The sequence below is a fragment of the Hipposideros armiger genome, unplaced genomic scaffold (genome assembly GCF_001890085.2).
Source record: "Hipposideros armiger isolate ML-2016 unplaced genomic scaffold, ASM189008v1 scaffold_102, whole genome shotgun sequence".
In the NCBI taxonomy this organism is placed as follows: domain Eukaryota; kingdom Metazoa; phylum Chordata; class Mammalia; order Chiroptera; family Hipposideridae; genus Hipposideros; species Hipposideros armiger.
The window spans coordinates 3,419,815-3,440,066 of record NW_017731452.1 but is presented as its reverse complement, the minus strand read 5'-3'; the positions used below and the strand labels follow the sequence as shown (position 1 = coordinate 3,440,066).

The window sequence follows — 20,252 nt, the reverse complement described above, 5'->3', positions numbered from 1 at the left end:
AAATTTTAATAATAAAAAAAAGAATGACACTTCATGTCCTATGCCTTGTCTTTCTTTATCAGAGCTTCTACATTACAAGTACAACATCTGACAAGTCAAAAAAAGAATTTAAATGGGAAAATATTCCTCCCCACCTCACTTTCTTATAACATATTAATTCTTATCTTACTTCCCCCTTTTATTCCATCCCTCTACACAGTATGTTGACTACTTATGAGATTTCATCCATTCATTCAACAAACACTTACTAATGCACTACCCCATTCTTTTAGGGATGCAAAGATGACTGTGTGAGTGATGGTTCTTGGTTGCAAGCAGCAGAAACAACTCTACACAAATAGAAAATATTCTGGAAGAAGTAGATAAAAGGCAGGAGAACAGGGGTTGGAAAATGGACAGAAAACAGGGCAGCAGTGGAAGGCCAGCGAGCAGGAAAATAACCACCATGTTTTAGCAGAAGCCACTTGGTCAGGATGCTACCACCACTTCCACCACTATCACCATGAATAAGGCCTAACTATCTCATCTTTGTGTTTCTAGCTGGATATTCTGTGCCTGCCCCAGGTGGCAAAGGTAATTGGCCAAGTCAGGTCCTGTGCCCATGCCCTGATAGCTCAAGACAGAGAAAGAGTGTTTCTTGTCCTTTTATGTTTCCATGGGAGGAGGTAAAGTTATACAATGGCAGGGAGGGGTGGGAGCTCAAAAATAGGAAGGGCCTTGGTAACCAAAAACAACGACACATTTCAGTAAGTAAGGCAATGCACTTGTCTTTCAGAAGTTCCCAGTCTTGAAGGAGAGACACACAACAGATAGGTCAAACCCAACAGAGAATAATAAACAGGATGCCGGGACATCATCAAGAAAAAGTACAGTGCCAAGGTTCTGAGCACAAGCTCTGGAGTCAGGTGAACTGGAGTTATATCTTGGCTCTGCTAGGTGTAACTTCTAGTTGCCTCCTCACTGGTAAAGAGAAGTTAATAACAGTAATCTCTTTGTAGGACTGAGTGCACATACCCTAATATTTTCTTCACCCCAAAAGGAAACTCTGTACCCATTAGTAGTCACTTCTCATTTACCGCCAAGCCCTTGGAAACCATTCATCTACTATCTGTCTCTCTATTTGCTTATATAGAGAGACAAATTTACAATGCTGGTTGGTGAAAGATGGATGTCCCGGTTTGAGCCTAAATTCGGTCCACCACTGAGATTCACCTATGTCTACGCACATCTTGGAAACATTAGAGGAGGAGAAGGGCTGGCTGCCAGAACACCAGGTAGCTGCTTGCATGTAAGGCTGAGAAACTTAGGAGAGAGGCGACTTCTCAGTGAAAGAGGAAACAGAACTGCATGCTCGACCTGAAAACAAAGCCTCAGCCACAGAACTGAATCATCCCCAGCACTCCAGGCCACCTCACCCTCAATGTACCCTGTCCCAATTCCAAGACCCACATCTGCATCCTAGGGCATGGAAATGATTCATCTGGTTGCTTTAAGCAGGGCTATTTGAGACAGGGCACTAGCAGCTAGGGCCCTCTCTATCAGAGAGCAGGAGAAAGTTAGCACACACACCCCTACTGAGTCTCAGGCCATGAAGTAGCAAGTGGTCTCGCTAGGGTTCTGGAGTATCACCAGAACCCTGGGGGGAGCAGGTGGGAACAGCAGCAGGATGTGATGAGCAACTGGCTTTCCCAAACCCAGCTCTGAAGTGGGAGACTGGGGTACTGATGAATGGAAATGAGGTGGCCTGCATCCATCTCCAGAGTCCACCAAGTGGATACCTTATGGGGGCCAACCAGATGGTGCACATGCGCACAGATGTGATGCCCCATGGAAGCTCTTAGAAATGCTTTGGGGCCCGAACCAGTGGAGTTTGGTTTATTACTGCTAATATGACCCCTTGAAACTTTCAGTATCTAGCCTCTGATTAGGTTTTAAGAAGCACAAAACTCCTTTTTCACAACTGGTTTGCTGCCAGAACACAGGTGTAGTGAAACCACTGCTAAACCTAACCCAAAATGGGAAAAGAAAAGACTCGTATCAACATTGTCATCATTGGACATGTAGATTTCGGCAAATCTACCATTACTGGTCATTTGATCTATAAACGTGGTAGGATCGACAAAAGAACCATCAAAAACTTTGAGAAGGAGGCTGCTAAGATGGGAAAGGGCTCCTTCAAGTATGCCTCGGTCTTAGATAAACTGAAAGCTGAGTGTGAGCGTGGCATCACCACTGATACTTCCCTGTGGAAATTTGAGACCAGCAAGTATCGTGTGACCATCACTGATGCTCCAGGACTCAGAGACTTTATCAAAAACATGATTATTGGCACATCTTAGGCTGACTCTACTGTCCTGGTTGTTGCTGCTGGTGTTGGTAAATTTGAAGCAGGTATCTTCAAGAATGGGCAGACCCATGAGCATGCCCTTCTGGCTTACACACTGGGTGTGTAATTATTGGTGTTAACAAAATGGGTTCCACTGAGCTGCCTTACAGACAGAAGAGATGCGAGGAAATCAGTAAGGATGTCAGCACCTACATTAAGGAAATTGGCTATAACCCTGACGCAGTAGTATTTGTGCCAACTTCTGGTTGGAATGGTAACAACATGCTGGAGCCAAGTGCTAACATGCCTTGGTTCAAGGGATAGAATGTCACTGGTAAAGATGGCAGAGCCAGTGGAACCACATCGCTTGAAGCTCTGGATTGCATCCTGCCACCAACTCATCCAGCTGACAAGTCATCACGTCTGCCCCTCCAGGATGTCTACAAAATTGGTGGTATTGGTACTGTCCCTGTGGGCCGAGTGGAGACTGGTGTTCTCAAACCTGGCATAGTGCTCACCTTTGCTCCAGTCAACATTACAACTGAAGTAAAGCCTGTTGAAATGTACCATGAAGCTTTGAGTGAAGTTCTTCCTGGGGACAATGTGGGCTTCAATGTCAAGAATGTGTCTGTCAAAGATGTCTGTCATGGTGACCTACCACTGAAAGCAGCTGGCTTCACGGTTCAGGTGATTATCCTGAACCATCCAGGTCAAATCAGTGCTGATACGCATCTGTGCTAGACTGTCACACAGCTCAGACTGCTTACAAATTTGCTGAGCTGAAGGAGAAGATTGATCATTCTAGGAAAAAGCTGGAAGACGGCTTTTTGAAATCTAGTGATGCTGCCATCATTGATCTGGTCCCTGGCAAGCCCATGTGCACTGACAGCTTCTCTGACTACCCTCTTCTGGGTCATTTTGCTGTTTGTGACATGAGACAGACAGTTGCTGTGGGTATCATCAAAGCAGTGGACAAGAAGGCAGCTGGAGCTGAGCCAGAAAGCTCAGAAGGGTAAATGAATATCATCCCCAATACCTGCCACCCCAGTCTTAATCAGTGGTGGAAGAAGGGTCTCAGAACTGTTTGTCTCGATTGGCCATGTAAGTTCAATAGTAAAAGACTGGTTATTATTACAATGCATTGTAAAGCCTTCAGAAGGAAAGGAGCATGTTTTGTGGACCATTTGTTTTTCGTGTGTGTGGCAGTTTTTGTTAATTTTTAAAATCAGTACTTTTTAATAGAAACAACTTGACCAAAAATCTGTCACAGAATTTTGAGACCCATTAAAACAAAGTTTAATGAGGGGAAAAAAAAGAAAACACAAAACTGATTCTAAATGGCTTTTCTGCTTTAATTTCCTCTTCCTCTGGACAATTTTTTACACTTCACTCTATATTTTATGTATTCAGTCAACATTTGTTAAAGCATTTACCATGTGCCTGGGATTGTGCCAGTCTTGAAGATGTGGAAGGGATAAGAGTGGGCCTCGTCCTGAGGCGCTTATGGTCTAGGGCAAGGGTCGGCAAACTTTTGAGATGGAAGAGCTGCCAGGGGTCAGCAAACTGCAGCTCACGAGCCTCTGAAGTAAAATTGAAAATGAAAATAAAACAAAACTATCATAGTTTCATTTATAAAATTTTTAAAGGATATTCACATAATGGTGATTATGTAAAAATACATTTATGGTTCTCGAATAATTTTTAAATTGTTGTGAGGGACAGGATTGGCTCTTCCAGGGGTCAGCAAACTTTTGAGATGAAACGTACTCAAAGAGCCTCTGTTTGCTGATCCCTGGTCTAGGGCAGGAGTCAGCAAACTGCAGCTCACGAGCGACATGCGGCTCTTTGGGTACTTATATGTGGCTGTGAAGTAAAAGTGAAAACGAAAATAAAACTATCATAGTTTCATCTATAAATATTTAAAGGATATTATTCACATAATGGTGATTTCATTTGTTTTATAGGTCTTGCAAAACTTCGAGGGACAGGGTTGGCTCTTCCGTCTCAAAAGTTTGCCGACCCCTGGTCTAGGGAGAGAGGAGACACGGTATGGATGGGACCACTGAGAGGGGAGGAAAGCACGAGGAGTAGTGGGTGGGAGGCACCCAACCTGGGGGCTGAGGAAAAGCACACATCCACCAAGGGCCTCTCTTCTGCTATCTCCAGAAAGCCAGTTTCCCCTCCCTGGAAATTTCATGTTAGAGCCTAGAAAACCTCCTTCATGGCCCTATTCCATTGCTTTATGCTTATGCTCACCACGCATAACCTCACAGATTCTATTAGAATAAAAATGGAAAGATGATATGTTATCTTCACTAGGTTACTCTTGAAAAATACACCAGAGGTCAAAAAGTACAAACTTGCAGTTATATGATAATAAGTGCTGGGGATGTAATGTACAGCATGCTGACTATAGATAACCATAGTGTATATCTGAAAGTTGCTCAGAGAGTAAATCTTAAAAGTTCTCATCACAAGAAAAAAATTGTAACTGTGTGGTGACGGATGTTAACTAAACTTATTGTGATAACCATTTCGTAATATATATATATATACATATATATATATATATATATAATTATTATATTCTACACCTAAAACTAATACAATGTTATGTGTCAATTATATCTCAATTTTTAAAATTGAAAAAATACATCATTAATATTTACTCTTCCATTAAACAAGATTGAGCATCACTTACAAAATTTGGTAGTAAGGTCATGCAATAAGTAAAAAGCAATCAAGTATTTCCCCTTAAAATAAATCAGAGAAAAGCAGAGACATAGTTAAGGACCAATTTCCTACTAATAAGAATGTTTACCTTATTGATAATACCATTTAATAATTACCTTAATTACCTTTCATTAGTAATTACATTATTAATAAGGCTAACAATGCTGTTAATCATCAATAAACACTCAATAAATGTACCCATTTAGAACCTAGATATTCATTAGTATTCAAACACTGACCAACCAAACCTTGTTTCATGAGACCTTTAGAACTTGCTTAGTTTAAAAGAAGTGAATTTCTCCTACAAAGCAAAGACTCTTTCACTAATTATTCTTTTTGAAAAGCATTTCTAGCTAGAACGAGTAGTCTAACATATTGGTTGACGCATACTACCTCTTAACAGGAGTTTTTTGCTTCCATGTGGAGAAGTAATAGTCCAGGATTTGTCCTTAATTATACTCAGTTATCATTTCATTTATTTTACGGTTTCTCACAACAGGTTTATTTAAACCTAAAGTATTGACTTTAAAAGTGCTGGAGAGTTAAAAAGTTAGAGTTAGAAAGAATTACCACAAGAAAGTAAACCTTGAGTAATACTGTCATCCTTTTCCTAAGGCAGTAATTGTCACTTTTGCCTTATCAATACCAACTGCTTATCTGCATGACCAGGATCCTGGCTACAGTTCTAGCTCGTGAAATTTTTTCCTTGTTTCACACACCCTTGGTCATTAACTTCTCCTTCTAAGAGCTGGCCAGGCTACAGTTAAACAGGACTTTCACAGTCTGTAGAATTCGGGACTCTTGGTCTCGTGTGCCTGCCTCAATAACCTTATCCTGGGCCAGGGGAAGAACCTATACAATTCTGGAGGTCAGAAGTCCAAAGTGGGTCTTTTGAGCTAAAATCAATGTTTTGGCAGAACTGTGTTTATTCGGGAGCCTCTAGGGAAGACTCTGTTTCTTTGCCTTTCCCATCTTCTAGAGGCTACACATTTCTCTTGGTTGTGGGCCCTTCCTCCATCTTCAAAGCATATCACTCCAACATCTGATCTGTCTTCATGTGTCTCCTCTGCTTTTGACCCTCTTGCCTCCCTTTTATAAGAACGCCTGTGATTACGTTGGGCCCACCCTGGTTAATCCAGAATAATCTCTGCATCTCAAGATCCTTAATTTAATAACATCTTCAAAATCTCTTTTACCATGTGCTATAGACTAAATGTTTGTGTCCCCAAAAGATTCATATTTTGAATTTTTTAATTTCATTAGTTGAAACCTAATCCCCAGTGTGATGGTATTAGAAGATGGGGCCTTTGGGGCATGATTAGGTGATGAGAGTGCTCTCATGAATGAGTTCAGTGCCCTTATAAAAGAGACCCCACAGAGTGGCCTTCCCCTTTCTGCCGTGTGAGGACACAGCAAGAAGCCAGCTGTCTATGACCCAGGAAGCAAGTTCTCACCAGACACTGAATCTGTCAGCACTTTGATCTTGGACTTCACAGCCCTCAGAACTGTGAGAAATAAATGTATGTTGTTTATAGGTCATCCAGTCTATGGAATTTTGTTACAGCAGTCTCATCATACTAAGACACAATGTAAGATAATATATTCCCAGGTTCCTGGAATTAGGATGTACACATCTTGGCGGGGGGCATTATTTAGTATACCACAGTGAGACTTTATACTGTAAGCTGCCTACAATAGCGCTTTCATAAATAAATAGAAAATGGAATTTTACTTCTGGTCTTAATTTTATTAGCTCAGCTCTTGTTGCCCAAGTTGGCATATAGTAGCGAGTGCTAACCAGTCATGGGAACCTCTGAGAGTTTGCAAAACCCCTCTAGGGTTGACATGCATAAAATCACCTGAAAAGGTTAGGCTGGATGCATATGGTCTCTCTGCTTTGAGCTGAGCAAGACATGGCTGGCTTACTCCTTTGGGATATTTCCAGCTAGATTCCCAAGATCACACAATGATTCTAACGACACATTTAAAAAAATTCATCAGCATCCATGAGGAAAAAATCAGCTATTTCAATCAGAAAGATAGTCACCTTTTTATAGTCACCCCTATGAAAATAATAATTAATGCCCCAACCTAGAATGCCATACTGTAGATTCTAGTTTGCATTCTGCTTTTAAAGAAGTATATAGAATTATGGGGGAGACAACCAAGATGGCACAGTAGGTAAACACTGTGCTTCCCTTCTCTCACAACCACATCAAAATTACAACTAATCTACAAACCAACCATTATTGAGAATCACCTAAAATCAAGCTGAACTGAATGAAGCCTTTCAACTAAGGCAGAAGCAGCCACCTCCAGACTGGACAAGAAGGTCAGAGACGCAGAACGGGCTGGTCCCACACCCGCATGTGACCATTAAAGATCGGGAGAACTATTTCGGCTGTGGGGGTCCCTAGAGGAGCAAGAGATTCCAGTCCCACTCCAGCCCAGGGTTCCAGTGCCGGGGAAAGAAGTCTCCATAATCTCTGATTGTGAAAATCAGCAGAGACTGTGACTGAGACTGAGTGAGACTGAGTGCGGCTGCCCTCACAGGCGCTCCTCTTAAAGGGACTGCGTGTGGACTTACCTACCAATGGAATCATTCACTCTGAGCTCCAGCACTGGGGCAGCAGCTGGAAAGGCCACAGGGACAGATAGTGGGGAATTGAGTTGTCTGGCTTGGGACGGGGGCTGGAGAGGTGGCTTTCTCCTGGATGGGGGAGCTGGAGGAGGCCATTGTTTCTTTGTTGAGCCCTCCTCCTTCCTGGTGTGTGTGCGAACACAGGCGACAGCCATTTCTGAGTCTCCCCCATTAGTTCACCACTCCCTGGCAACTTGAGACCTGGCCCCACCCAATTTTCGTGCACACCCAGGCTGCTTTCAGTGGCTTTTTCATGCAGACTGCCTGCCTAGGCTCAAGCAGCAGACTTTCCTAGGGTCTCTCAAAGGTTCGTGGAATCCAGATAAGCAGCATCTGGCTTGAGCGTGTCCTGTACCTCTGGCTGAGCAGCCCTAAGCATGGCATTAGCAGCAGACAGCCAGCCTTGGTTCATGGCTTGGCCTCTCAAGGCACTTCCAAGCACAGCACAGGCGGCAGCCATCTGCGGATTTCTTTCTGGCTCCTGCTGGGTTGCCCCAGGTAGGGCACGGGCTGTGGCTGAAGTAGACCTACAGCGGATCCCCTCCAAGGTGGTCCTGGGGCTGGCGCCCCCAGTGGCCAGCTTCAAAATGAGCTGAAGCATCACCAGTCACCTCCAAGTACAACACACCCAAGGGGTGGATTGGGCAGGCACCAGAGTCCTCCTGAGGCAGATCGTGCTCTGCAGGATCAGCCCCTGCATAACAACTCTTCCACTGTAGTCGAGGCCGATCCTCACAACCAGTGAGCCCAAGGGTCAGTCCCTCACAGCGATGTGCAATTATCAACCAAGACTCAACTACAAGAGGAGGGCACACACAACCCACACAAGGGACACACCTGGAACACATGGCTCAGGTGAGCAGAAAGACTGCACTATTGAACCCCACAGCACACCTACTACATAAGGCAACTCTACTAAGACTGGAAGACTTAGCAGCCCTGCCTAATACATAGAAACAAACACAGGGAGGCAGCCAAAATAGGGAGACAAAGAAACATGTCCCAAATAAAAGAACAGAACAAAACTCCAGAGAAAGAACTAAGTGAAACAGAGATAAACAATCTATCAGATGCAGAGTTCCAAACAATGGTTATAAGAATACCAATGATCTCAGGGAAAACTTCAATAGAGAGATAGGAAGCATAAAAATGGAGATGGAAACCATAAAAAAGAACCATCCAGAAATAAAGGATACAATAATGGAAACGAAGACTATATTACAGGGAATCAACAGTAGATTAGATGAAGCAGAGGACCCAACCAGCAATGTAGAAAACAAGGTAGCAGAAAACACTCAACTAGAACAGCAAAAAGAAAAAGGAATCCAAAAAAATTGAGGAGAGTTTAGGGGGCCTCCAGGACAATATGAAGCATACCAACACTTACATTATAGGGGTACCAGAAGGAGAAGAGAGACAGCAAGGAATTGAAAACCTATTTCAAGAAATAATGACAGAAAACTTCCCTAACCTGGTGAAGGAAATGGTCATACAAGCCCAGGAAGCACAGACAGTCCCAAACAAGATAAACCCGAAGAGGCCAACACCAAGACACATCATAATTAAAATGGCAAAAGTTAAATACAAAGAGAGAATCTTAAAATCAGCAAGCGAAAAGCAGTTAGTTACCTACAAGGGACTGTAAACATAAGACTGTCCGCTGATTTCTCAACAGAAACTTTGCAGGCAAGAAGGGAATGGTAGGAAATATTCCAAGTGATGAAAAGTAATGACATACAACCAAGATCACTCTACCCAGCAAAGCTGTCATTTAGAATTGAAGGACAGCTAAGGAGCTGAAAAAGCTGAAGGAGTTCATCACTACCAAACCAGTATTACAAGGACTCTTAGAGGGACTTCTTTAAGATGGGAGGAAGGTTAAGGATGGATGAAAGTGGAAGGGATTAAGAAGTACACATTGGTTGTAATACAGTAGTCATGGGGATGTAGGATATAGCATAAGGAATATAGTCAATAATAATGTAATAACTAGGTATGGTGCCAGATAGGTACTAGATCTATCGAGGTGATAGATGGAAATGGGGTTGGGGACAGGGTGAAAAAGGTGAAGCCATTAAGAAATACAAATTGATAGTTAATACAGTCTGGGGAATACAATCAACAATGTTGTAAAGATCATGAAAGGTGCCAGATGGACACTGGAATTATCAGAGGGGTCACATCATAGACTGTGTAGATGCCTGATCAATGTGCTATACACCTGAAGAGCTGAAGTAGAATAATATTGAATATCAACTATTACTAAATATATAGGTATATATAGTCACAGGATGTGGAGTACAACATAGGGAAGATAGTCAATGGTATTTTAACAGCTATATAAGATATGAGAGGAGTCATAGCTTGGGGGGTGGGTTATCACTTTATTAGAGGTTTAAATGTCTAACTACTACATTGCTTTGTACACCTGAAACTAATAAAAAAATTTTTAATCTGTCCCTCTCCCCTTCCCTCTTAGTCCCTATCTCCTCACACACACATACACACACAAAAGTATATAGAATTTTTAAGGCTACTGTATGTATAGAATTAGGCAAATATATAAATTTTAACATTTAGCAGTTTCCAGAATAGATTGCTATTTCAAACGTAATAGAAACTGCAAATGTTTCTATAAGACAAAGACAAATCAAAGTAGAAATGGGCTAACTGAGCTGTGAGACCATGGTAATCTCCAACTTTAAATTGGGAATATGTTGCTTAATAGTAAAATACAGGTTACTTTAAGCCTTTAATGGAAAGCCCCAAGGCCCATTCCAACAAGTCAGCAAATGTCAATATTTTATATAACTGAGTGAACAATGACTGTAAAGATATTTCTGTGTTCAAGGTATACAGATGTCACAATCAATTTGTTGCACCATAGTGTTTGTGTAACAAGCTTTTTTTTTTTTTTTAATCTCTCACCTATAGCTATGAAGAAATGGAAGAGCATAAGGTACAAAGTTAAAGAGTAGACAGGGCATCCACCTGAGACAACTAACAACATGTATCCCCAACACCAGTGTCCAGTCACGTATTGCTTACTTTTGACCTAGTAATATGGTGGAAAAGTAGTCCTGAATTATAGTCCTAGCTTCTCAACTGAAAACTTACCATGAGAGACACTTGCTTAATTTCTCATTGGTATTTCTTCACCTGAAAAATATCAATAAAAATGAGAAACTTGACCAAGGGACGCTGTTCACATTCTTTTTTTTTTCTTTTTTCTGGGGTTCTGGCAGTATTTTATTTATACAACTGCATGTTGGTTATATGCTGTTCATTTTATAAAAATTACTTAAAGTATATGTTTTATATACTTATATATGTATTTATGCTAAATTTCACAAAAACTCAGTTGGTTAAGAGTTTGCTTAAGAGCACGAGTTCTGAGCAACAGGGTCACTGGTTCGATTCCCACATGGGCCAGTGAGCTCACATTCTATTTGGACTCCTAAGTTCGATTTGTCAACACACAATTCTGGAATGTGGGCTGATGAGATAGATACAGAAGGTGAAACATTAAGACAGAGTGCAGAATTCAATGAGCTCTTAATGGACAGACAGAAGATTGGCTGTAATCCAAGTTGGGGTAGGAGAAGAGGTACTAATTTCCATTTACCAAAATCAGAAAGTAAAGATTGGTAGGGATGAAACTTAAAAGACGACCACAATGTATAATGCCTTAGGTAGAGAAATTTATAATTAACTTCAGTTCAAAGATGTGGAGTTGTGAGCCAGACACTGAGAAAGGCCTGAGCTTGTCCATCTGTGGTGTGATGGACCCAAGTTCCCATGTTCTGGCTTCCCTTCTTGGTTGGTTGCGCTGACCCACTTGGGTGTAAAAACAAGCCTGAGATGCTTCCTCATCTCCCCTTAAGTAGATAAGTGAATTGATAATCCTAGAAAGGCATAAAAAATAAACATATATATGATGAGGAAATAACTTTTTATATAAACTGTGTCAACCCAGATATGAAAAGTTCCACGGTGAGTGTTATCCCTCTCTGTAAGGAGCAACAAAGCCAATTGTTCACCTACAGATGTGTTACTGGTGATCTTCAGCTAGGCGCTATTGACAGGGGTTTTCTTTAAAATCTTAAAACAATGGATCCTGGCGTATGGCTGCGCTGGAGAGGGGGCGCTGAGCTGTTGGATCTGAAGTGTAACAGAACAGACTTTACCACCTGAAACTGTTGCTTCAAGTTCAGATCAGGCAAGGAGCAAACCTTGAAACCACCACCAAGACCAAGGAAGAGTCCACTTAAGTTGAAGACACAACATTTGATCTGAAACAATAAGTTTGTGCCTACTCAACAGCTTTGAGAGAGCACTTCCCCACGCTGCTAGTAGTCTTTGTTTTCTTCAGTGCTGTACTGGGAGATTGCCCAGTGCAGCAGCAGTTATATTGTTTATTAGCTTGATAGGTCATTTTCCCTCACTTTTTTTTTAATACTAGCAACTTTCATCCTTTGAAACATGTGCTGAAAAAGAAGGATCAGCAAATACTACTAAAAGTGCAATATTTGATTATCACTGCGAGATGAGCTTTGATCCAAACCTTCTCCACAACAATGAACACAATGGGTTCCCCAAAGGTACTTCAGCAGCACTGCATGAAACTGGGATTATTGACAAACTGCTAATCTTTATGGGTTTATTCTGTTTTTAGAATATCAAGCTAGACTTTTCTTCCACTGTTCACAGTGTAATGGCAACCTGAAGGACTTAAAAGTAGAAGATGATGTTGAATTCGAGGCATCATCTGACTGGCAGACTGGGAACCTGTTGCTGTTAAACTGGTGAAGATAAAACCAGAAATCCTCCCTGAAGAACGAATGAATGGACAAGAAGTGTTTTATCTGACTGACACCCCTGAAGATGTGGAAGTGAATGTTCAGCTGAAAACGAGATAGCTTTGTAATTGATAACAATAAACATACTGGTGCTGTTAGTGCTCAAAACACGATGCTGCTAAAAAAGAAACAAGCCCGCTGTCAGGGAGTAGTTTGTGCCATGGAGGAGGCATTTGGTTTTATGGAAAGAGGTGATGTTGTAAAAGAGATATTCTTTCACTATAGTGAATTTAAGGGTGACTTAAAAGCCTTATAGCCTGTAGATGATGGGGAATTCATATCAAGGACAAAAATGGTAAAGAAATTGCAACAGATGTCAGACTACTGCCTCAAGGAACAGTTATTTTTTAAGATATCAGCATTGAACATTTTGAAGGAACTGTACCCAAAGTTATCCCAAAAGTAACAGGAAAAACCAGAATGACCCATTGCCAGGATTCATCAAAGCTGACTTTGTGATTCCTAAAAAAACTTCCCTTTGGAGACAAAGAAACAAAATTCAAGGTGACCCTGTTGGAAGGCGACCGTGTCAGGTTTCATATTTCAACAGACCAGCGCGACAAATTAGAATGAGCAACCAACATAGAAGTTCTATCAAATACATTTCAGTTCACTAACGAAGCCAGAGAAATGGGTGTCAATGCTGCCATGAGAGACGTTTTGGGTTTCATAGAGTGTGTGGACTGCGATGCTCGCTCGGATGTTCTTCCACTACAGTGAAGTTCTGCATGGGAACCAGCTCCATACTGCAGGTGAAGTAGAGTTTACTGTGGTTCCTGATATGCTCTCTGCTCAAAGAAATCATGCTATTAGGATTAAAAAGCTTTCCAAGGGCACAGTTTTGTTCCATTCCCATTCAGATCATTGTTTTCTGGGCACTGTAGAAAAAGAAGCCACTTTTTCCAATCCCAAACCCACTAGTCCAAAAAAAGGCAAAGAAAAGGGGGCTGAGGATGGTGTTATTGCTTATGATTGTGGGGTGAAACTGTTGCTTTTCAAGCCAAGGTTGTGGAAAGATCTACTTCTCCTCAAACAGGAGATATGGTTGAATTTAGTATTAGCGACAAACAGAGGCCGGGGCAGCCGACTGTAGCTTGTGTGTGGCTTTTAGGTCGTAATTCTAACTCCAACAGGTTCTTGGGTTTTGTGGCGACTCTGAAAAATAATCTTGGATTCATTGAAACAGCCAATCATGATAAGGAAATCTGTTTCCATTACAGTGAGTTCTCTGGTGATGTCGATGGCCTGGAACTGAGGGACATGGTCAAGTACAGCTTGTCCAAAGGCAGAGGCAACAAAGTCAGTGCAGAAAAAGTCGACAGAACACATTTGGTGAATGGCATTACTGAGGAAGCTGATCCTACCATCTATTTAGGGAAATTCATTTGCTCCTTGCAGAGTGTTGATCTAACACAGACTGAATACCAGGAAATGATGGAGATCGTGAAGGAGGGGGATATAAAAGGTCTATCCATAGTTGGAATGGCCAACAAAGAGGAGAGTGTCAAGTTCCAATTGTGTGTCCTGGGCCAAAATGTACAGACTATGGCCTACAACATCACACCCCTATGGAGGGCCACACTGGAGTGTGTCCAAGATCAGTTTGGCCTCATTAACTATGAAGTAGAGGATAGCAAGAAGCTTGTTTTCCATTTGAAAGAAGTTCAGGACGGCATTGAGCTACAGGCTGGAGATGAGGTGGAGTTCTCGATGATTCTTCATCAGCACACTGGCAAATGCAGTGCTTGTAATGTTTGGCGAATCTGTGAGGGCCCCAAGGCTGTTGCAGCTCCATGACCGGTTGGTTGGTCAATCGCTTGAAGAACATCACCCGAGATGATGCCAGTCCTTCTCGCCTACTGGCTCTTCATCAGCCAAGGCGACCAGATAACTTAATAGCATTTGGTGCAGAAAGAAAGCGACAGGCCCGTGTCACTGACTAACCACATCCATAAAGCCCATCATTAATCCACTATGATCAAGTTGGGGAGAGTCTGGTAAAGGGTTCTTCATCCCTCCCAAAATCTAGAATACTTATTCTATTGAGCTATTATACTAGTTTTAACATCTTCCTCGAGTTATGTTTTTAAAAAATAAATTTAAGAAAACCATTCTAAAATTAAAACAAAAACAAAAACCACTGGACCCTGTCCTCAAAGACTCGTAGGTCATCCCTCATTAATGACTGCTTCCCACCGTGGTTTAGTGATCACCTTCCCAACATCCATTTCCCATTTCTCTTGGTAACCACCACTAATTTCATTCTTTCAGGTAACCACCTACACTCAGTCTACCTGTTCCAACTCCTTGGCTTCCGGGGTCTCACAGACTCAGGTCCTCTGTTTGAGGCCAGGGTGCCCAGGAGCTCCCATAGGCCACCCTGCAGGGCCCTCCGACCTGGCTGCCAAGCACTTCTCCCATGGAGGGGCAGACCCAAGTCCACACAACACCCAGCAGCCTGAAGCCCTCAGCAGCTGCTTGGTATAGGAGGGGCAGATGAACTGGAGTAGGAAATGGTATTATTATTCCTAACCATGGAATAATTTAATCACTTTTAATCATAAGTGTGTATATGTGCAGTTTTTTGTTTCACACAACTGTAATGCTATCATAAATATAAGTTCTTTATCATATCTTTTTTACTTAATATACTCATCTTACCATTATTTGCTCCAAATTGCTCCAAGCTTCTTGAGATTCAAATTTCTTGGAATGGTCTTTGGCTAGCCTGTTTTGAGGTTAAAATCTCTTTCTTTTACTCTTTATAATCTTCTTTTAAGACTATTTTGGAAAAAGAGTCAAGTTGTTTTGGGTGGCATTATTATTCCAAGGACTATGTAATATACTTAATGCCAAAACTCTTTAGGGAAGGACTTTTAAAATATGATTTTAATTGTCACCACCTATTAACTAAGCTCTTAACCTTAAAGTAATGACAGGCCAAATACTTCAGGCCAAATTGATATTGCATCTAAAATGTAAAACACACCCATAAAATTTACCTAGTAATAAATCTGTTCAACAAAACTCTAAATATACAAGCACATGCTCTTTGGGTGTGTGCTTTTTTGACCCATATAAACATTTTGCCTCAGGTACAGCTATCCCATTTATAACAAAATTGAGGAAATAAAGTGGTTTGCACCCAGCTATCTCCAAAACACAAAATTCTTCTCAGTCAAGTGCTGAGAAATCAGGAAAACTCCTCTTTTTATATTTAAAAAAAGGTGTTTGTTTGCTTTTGGCAAGGAAGCTTTATAATATTTAACTAGTTTTTGTTGTTTTTTTGTTTTGTTTTGTTTTGTCTTTTTACATTGGAGAGTCAAAGCAATAAATAAAAAAAATCAAACAGTACGAAAAATTAAAAATAAAAAGTAAAACTCTTTTCTCTCCCAAACCCCTGCAGGCCTATTTCCCAAACCCCTCCTAACATTCCTATTAATAGTGTATCCTTCCAAAAATTTTCTATGCATTTATAAATGTATATATCACTAAAAACAAAACAAAACAAAAAAAACAGAAATAGGACCACACTTTACACATAGTTTGTCAGTGTGTTCTTTCACTCAATAGATAAGGCAGCACATACAATCTGCATCCATGTTTTTCCAATGGTGACATAATATTCCATTGTATGAACGCACCACAATTTATTTAATCAGTACCCTACTGATGAACACTTAGGTTGTTCTATTGTTTTCCACTACAATAAACAATGGGAAATTAAACATTCTCATACAAACATTTTCGTGCATTTGTGTAAGTGCATCTGTGGAATAAAATCCTACAAATGAAACTATGTCTAAAGGTTGGTAATTGAACAGTTTGACAGCTATTGCCAAATTGTTTTCTAGGAAGGCTGCACCAGTGAGCACTCCCATCTGCAGTATATAACGCTGCATGCTTCCCCTCATGCTAGCCAACACTGTGCTTTTTCAACTTTTTTATCTTTGCCAGTCTTGTAGATGGAAAATGGTATTGTGTGTGTGTGTGTGTGTGTGTGTATGTGTGTGTGCGCGTGTGCTTTTAGCCAGTACAAGGAATGCAAGGTTACTGCCATTTCTGAACATGGTGATCCAATTAAATAAAATCAGAGTAGTAACATGGATGGATGCTATTTCAAAAGTTTATCCCTATTTCTAAGAATGATTAATTGGCTTTGCAGCCTAGTTTTGAAAGATTAATTATATACTGAGCAGTGTTTTGGTGTCACTTTCTGATCACTCCTTGATCTTAAAATGTCAAGCTAATATTACAGAATTGTATATCTGAAATCTATGTAACTTTGCTAACAATTGTCACCCCAATAAACTTTAATTAAAAAAATTGTCAAGCTAAGAATTAAGGGGTTTATCCAGGTAACATAAGGTATAATTATAATTTCAATTCAATTATTTAGAAATGTCAGCCCATGTCATTTGAAATCTTGAAATGATGACAGTTCATATTGTATGTTTATGTGAAACAGACAAGTGAGTATAGGAAATTTTCAAACTTTTCTTACCCCTTAATTCTTGGAAGAAATTTATTACTACCACTCTGAGAAATTTTAAATCCCTTACTGAAATACATTTAAATAAACTTTTTATTTTAGAAGAGTTTTAAACTTACAGAAAAATTGCAAAGATAGTACAGACAGTTCCCATACACACCACAAACACTCTGTATTAACATCTTACATTAGTATGGTACATTTGTCACAATTAATGAACCAACATTGATACATTATTATTAACTAAAGTCCATACTTTATTCAGATCTCCCTAATTGGCCCCTATTCCAGGATCCCATTCAGGATGCGACATTACATTTAGTTATAATGTCTCCTTTGGCTCCTCTTAGCTGTGACAGTTTTCTAGACTTTCCTTGCTTTTGATGACCTTGACAGTTTTGAGGAGTACTGGCCAAGGATTTTGTAAAATGTCCCTCAGTTGGAATTTGTCTGATGTTTTTCTTATGACTAGACTGGGGTTATAGCGTTGGGGTAGGATGGCCCTAGAGGTAAAATGCCTCATTCATCACGTATCAACTATCATATCAGACTGTCAACATGATTCTTGCTGTTGACCTTGATCACCTAGCTGAGTGCAATACATTTAGAAACTTCCTGTGTTGGCATAAGCAAGAATACAGGGCATGATGAGTTAAGTCCTGAGGGTTTCCAAAGTAAACCCTTCGATGGTGAGGCTATCAGGGGGCAAGAGACCCCTAATTCTTCAGCAGACCCGGCTAAGGGAGCAGAAAAAACTCTATGTCAGAGCATAACAAACTCTGAAGCCATATTGAAAATTTAGAAATGCACTGTTCAAAATAACCCCATTGGAGTAAGTACTGTTACTCATACTTTTCAGAGGTCACTGAGGCACAGTGCCAAGGACCAGGAAAGCTGAGATGCAATCCACGAGGTCTGGCCACAGAGTCCAGGCTCTTACCGTTCACTGTGCATGATGCCTCGCCAATGCTATCTTCTGTCTTAACTTGCATTTCCCAGATTATTAGCGAGACTGGGCATCTATCCTTTGGTTTATTGGCTATTAGAGTTCTTTTCAAGATCACAATTTGGACAGGGGATACAAAGGAGGAGCCGTGAGAAACAGATTCAAGATGAGACTCCAGAGTCAGCATTGGCAGAGACCTGGGTGGGGGGGGAGTGTGTCCCATGCTCAGAGTCGGGGTTTGAGCAGTATTGCTGGTGCCAGCAGCAGCGATCCTTGCAGGGTATAATTTAGGCATGACCCTTGGCTAAGGCTGCCAGATTTAGCAAATAAAAATACAAGACCCCCACTTAAGTTTGAACTTCAGATTAACAACAAGTAAGTATGTGCTGACTGAAATTCAAATTTATTTGCCTGGGCATCCTGTATTTTAGCTGGTAACTCTCCTCCTGGCTGCACAGTGCCCATGCCTGATTCTCCAGCCCTCCTAGAGTTTCTGTGAGCTACTTCTCTTTCACAAATCTCTTTCCTGCTTCAAATAGTTGTGATGGAGCCTATTGTGTGTCAGTAAAATCCCTTACACTGTGACTCTATCAATGTAGGAAGATGAATGAAAAATCTACATTTCATTACAGGGCTGAGTGTTTCAAGAAAAAAATGGGAGGACACAATTCTTTGTGTAAGAGAACAGTGCAATGTGCTTAATATGCAAAGTGTCTTTCTAAAGAATTCCATGTCAGTTGTCATTACGAAACAAATCATAACATCTGCTTGCTTCATGTCCTTATGTTACGTGCCTAAACTTTATAGGCTTTGGAGTTTGTGACACCTGGGATAGTTGTGCACTTTTACTTTACAGGTGAGTAATGAGAGATTTACAGAAGCTCTGTGCCTTCTCTAGAGTCACACAGCAAAGCTGGGGTGAGAACAAAAGTCTCCAGATTCCCAGACAATGTTCCCACTACTCCAGGTTCCTAACCCAGAAAACCCTCATTATAATAAGCATAGTGCATACTAAAATGTAAGCTTATAAAATGGCAGGAATCAAGTGTGTCCCTACAAAGGGTAGCAGAGTGTCTGAAATGAAAGATACTTTTTAAAAAATCAGACCTTGGGTGGCCGGGTGGCTCAGTTGGTTAGAGCGCATGCTCTGAACAACAAGGTTGCCGGTTCGATTCCCACATGGGATGGTGGGCTGCGCCCCCTGTAGCTAGTTTGAAAATGGTGACTGGACTTGGAGCTGAGCTGATCCTCCACAACTAGATTGAAACAACTACTTGACTTAGAGCTGATGGGTCCTGAAAAAACACAGTTCCCCAATAAAATAAAATAAAAATCAGACCTTTAAAAAATAATCTGTTATTTAAGTATTAATGTATTGAGGCACATTAAATTCTTGCCAACCCAAAGCTGACCTTTGAATGAAAGGATATAATGAGGTAGGTAGAAGGGAAGGCAGTCAGTTTCATTTATCAGGATCCTTACAGCTCATCTGGAACAGCCTCCTAACCGGTGCAAGAATTCCCTCTACAACACCCTCAACAGATCTACCAAAAGAACTCTTCCAGTGACGGGGAGCTCACTATCTTTGGTTGGACGATTTTAAGTCTCCTCTAGTATGCTCCTCCTAATGGATCCCTCCATCCTGCTGAAGTCACCTTTATCTTTCATATCTACGTATGACAGATCTAGGCTGCCTCCCCCAACATTCTCATGCATTTCCCGGGCACCAATATTGATCTAGGCAGGGCAGGCTAAAGTTTGTTTCCTCACACCTCAATACCCACATTCACTGTCTTCTCTTAACTGGTTACTTCACTCCATCCTGAACCTTATTCCTCTTCTTTCATTCCCCCAAGACCCCAGGGACACAAAGTCACTGTGTGGCAGACTTGTATTGACCAGTTAGTAGCAGCGGAGGGCAATTATGGCATGGAACAGGAAATAATTTCAAATGGAATGTTAAGTATCACTGCTCCGAGAAATTATTCAGCCATTTCCTACCTCAGCGAATTTCTCACTTGGCATGTCCCTCCAGGGGGCTAAGCCTTCTTCAGGTTGCTCTCTGCCCAGCCCTCCTCACCTTTCTCCCGTCTTCCCATAGCTCCCCAGGGAACATGAAAATTCCATTCATCTGATTAGACAGGAAAACTGAGCTTTATTTTTTTGGATCTTCTCCTCTCCAACCACACCAGAGGCAGCTCACCTTTTATACCAAAAGAGGCTCATCAAGGTTATTTCTCTACGGTCGAGTTATG

General features: G+C 41.2%; 2 pseudogenes; both read left to right on the top strand.

The window, feature by feature from the left end:
• Positions 1-2,015: 2,015 nt before the first annotated feature.
• LOC109384778 (elongation factor 1-alpha 1 pseudogene) lies at positions 2,016-3,420 on the top strand (annotated as a pseudogene).
• Positions 3,421-12,154: 8,734 nt separating this feature from the next.
• On the top strand, positions 12,155-14,502 carry LOC109384787 (cold shock domain-containing protein E1 pseudogene; annotated as a pseudogene).
• Positions 14,503-20,252: the final 5,750 nt, after the last annotated feature.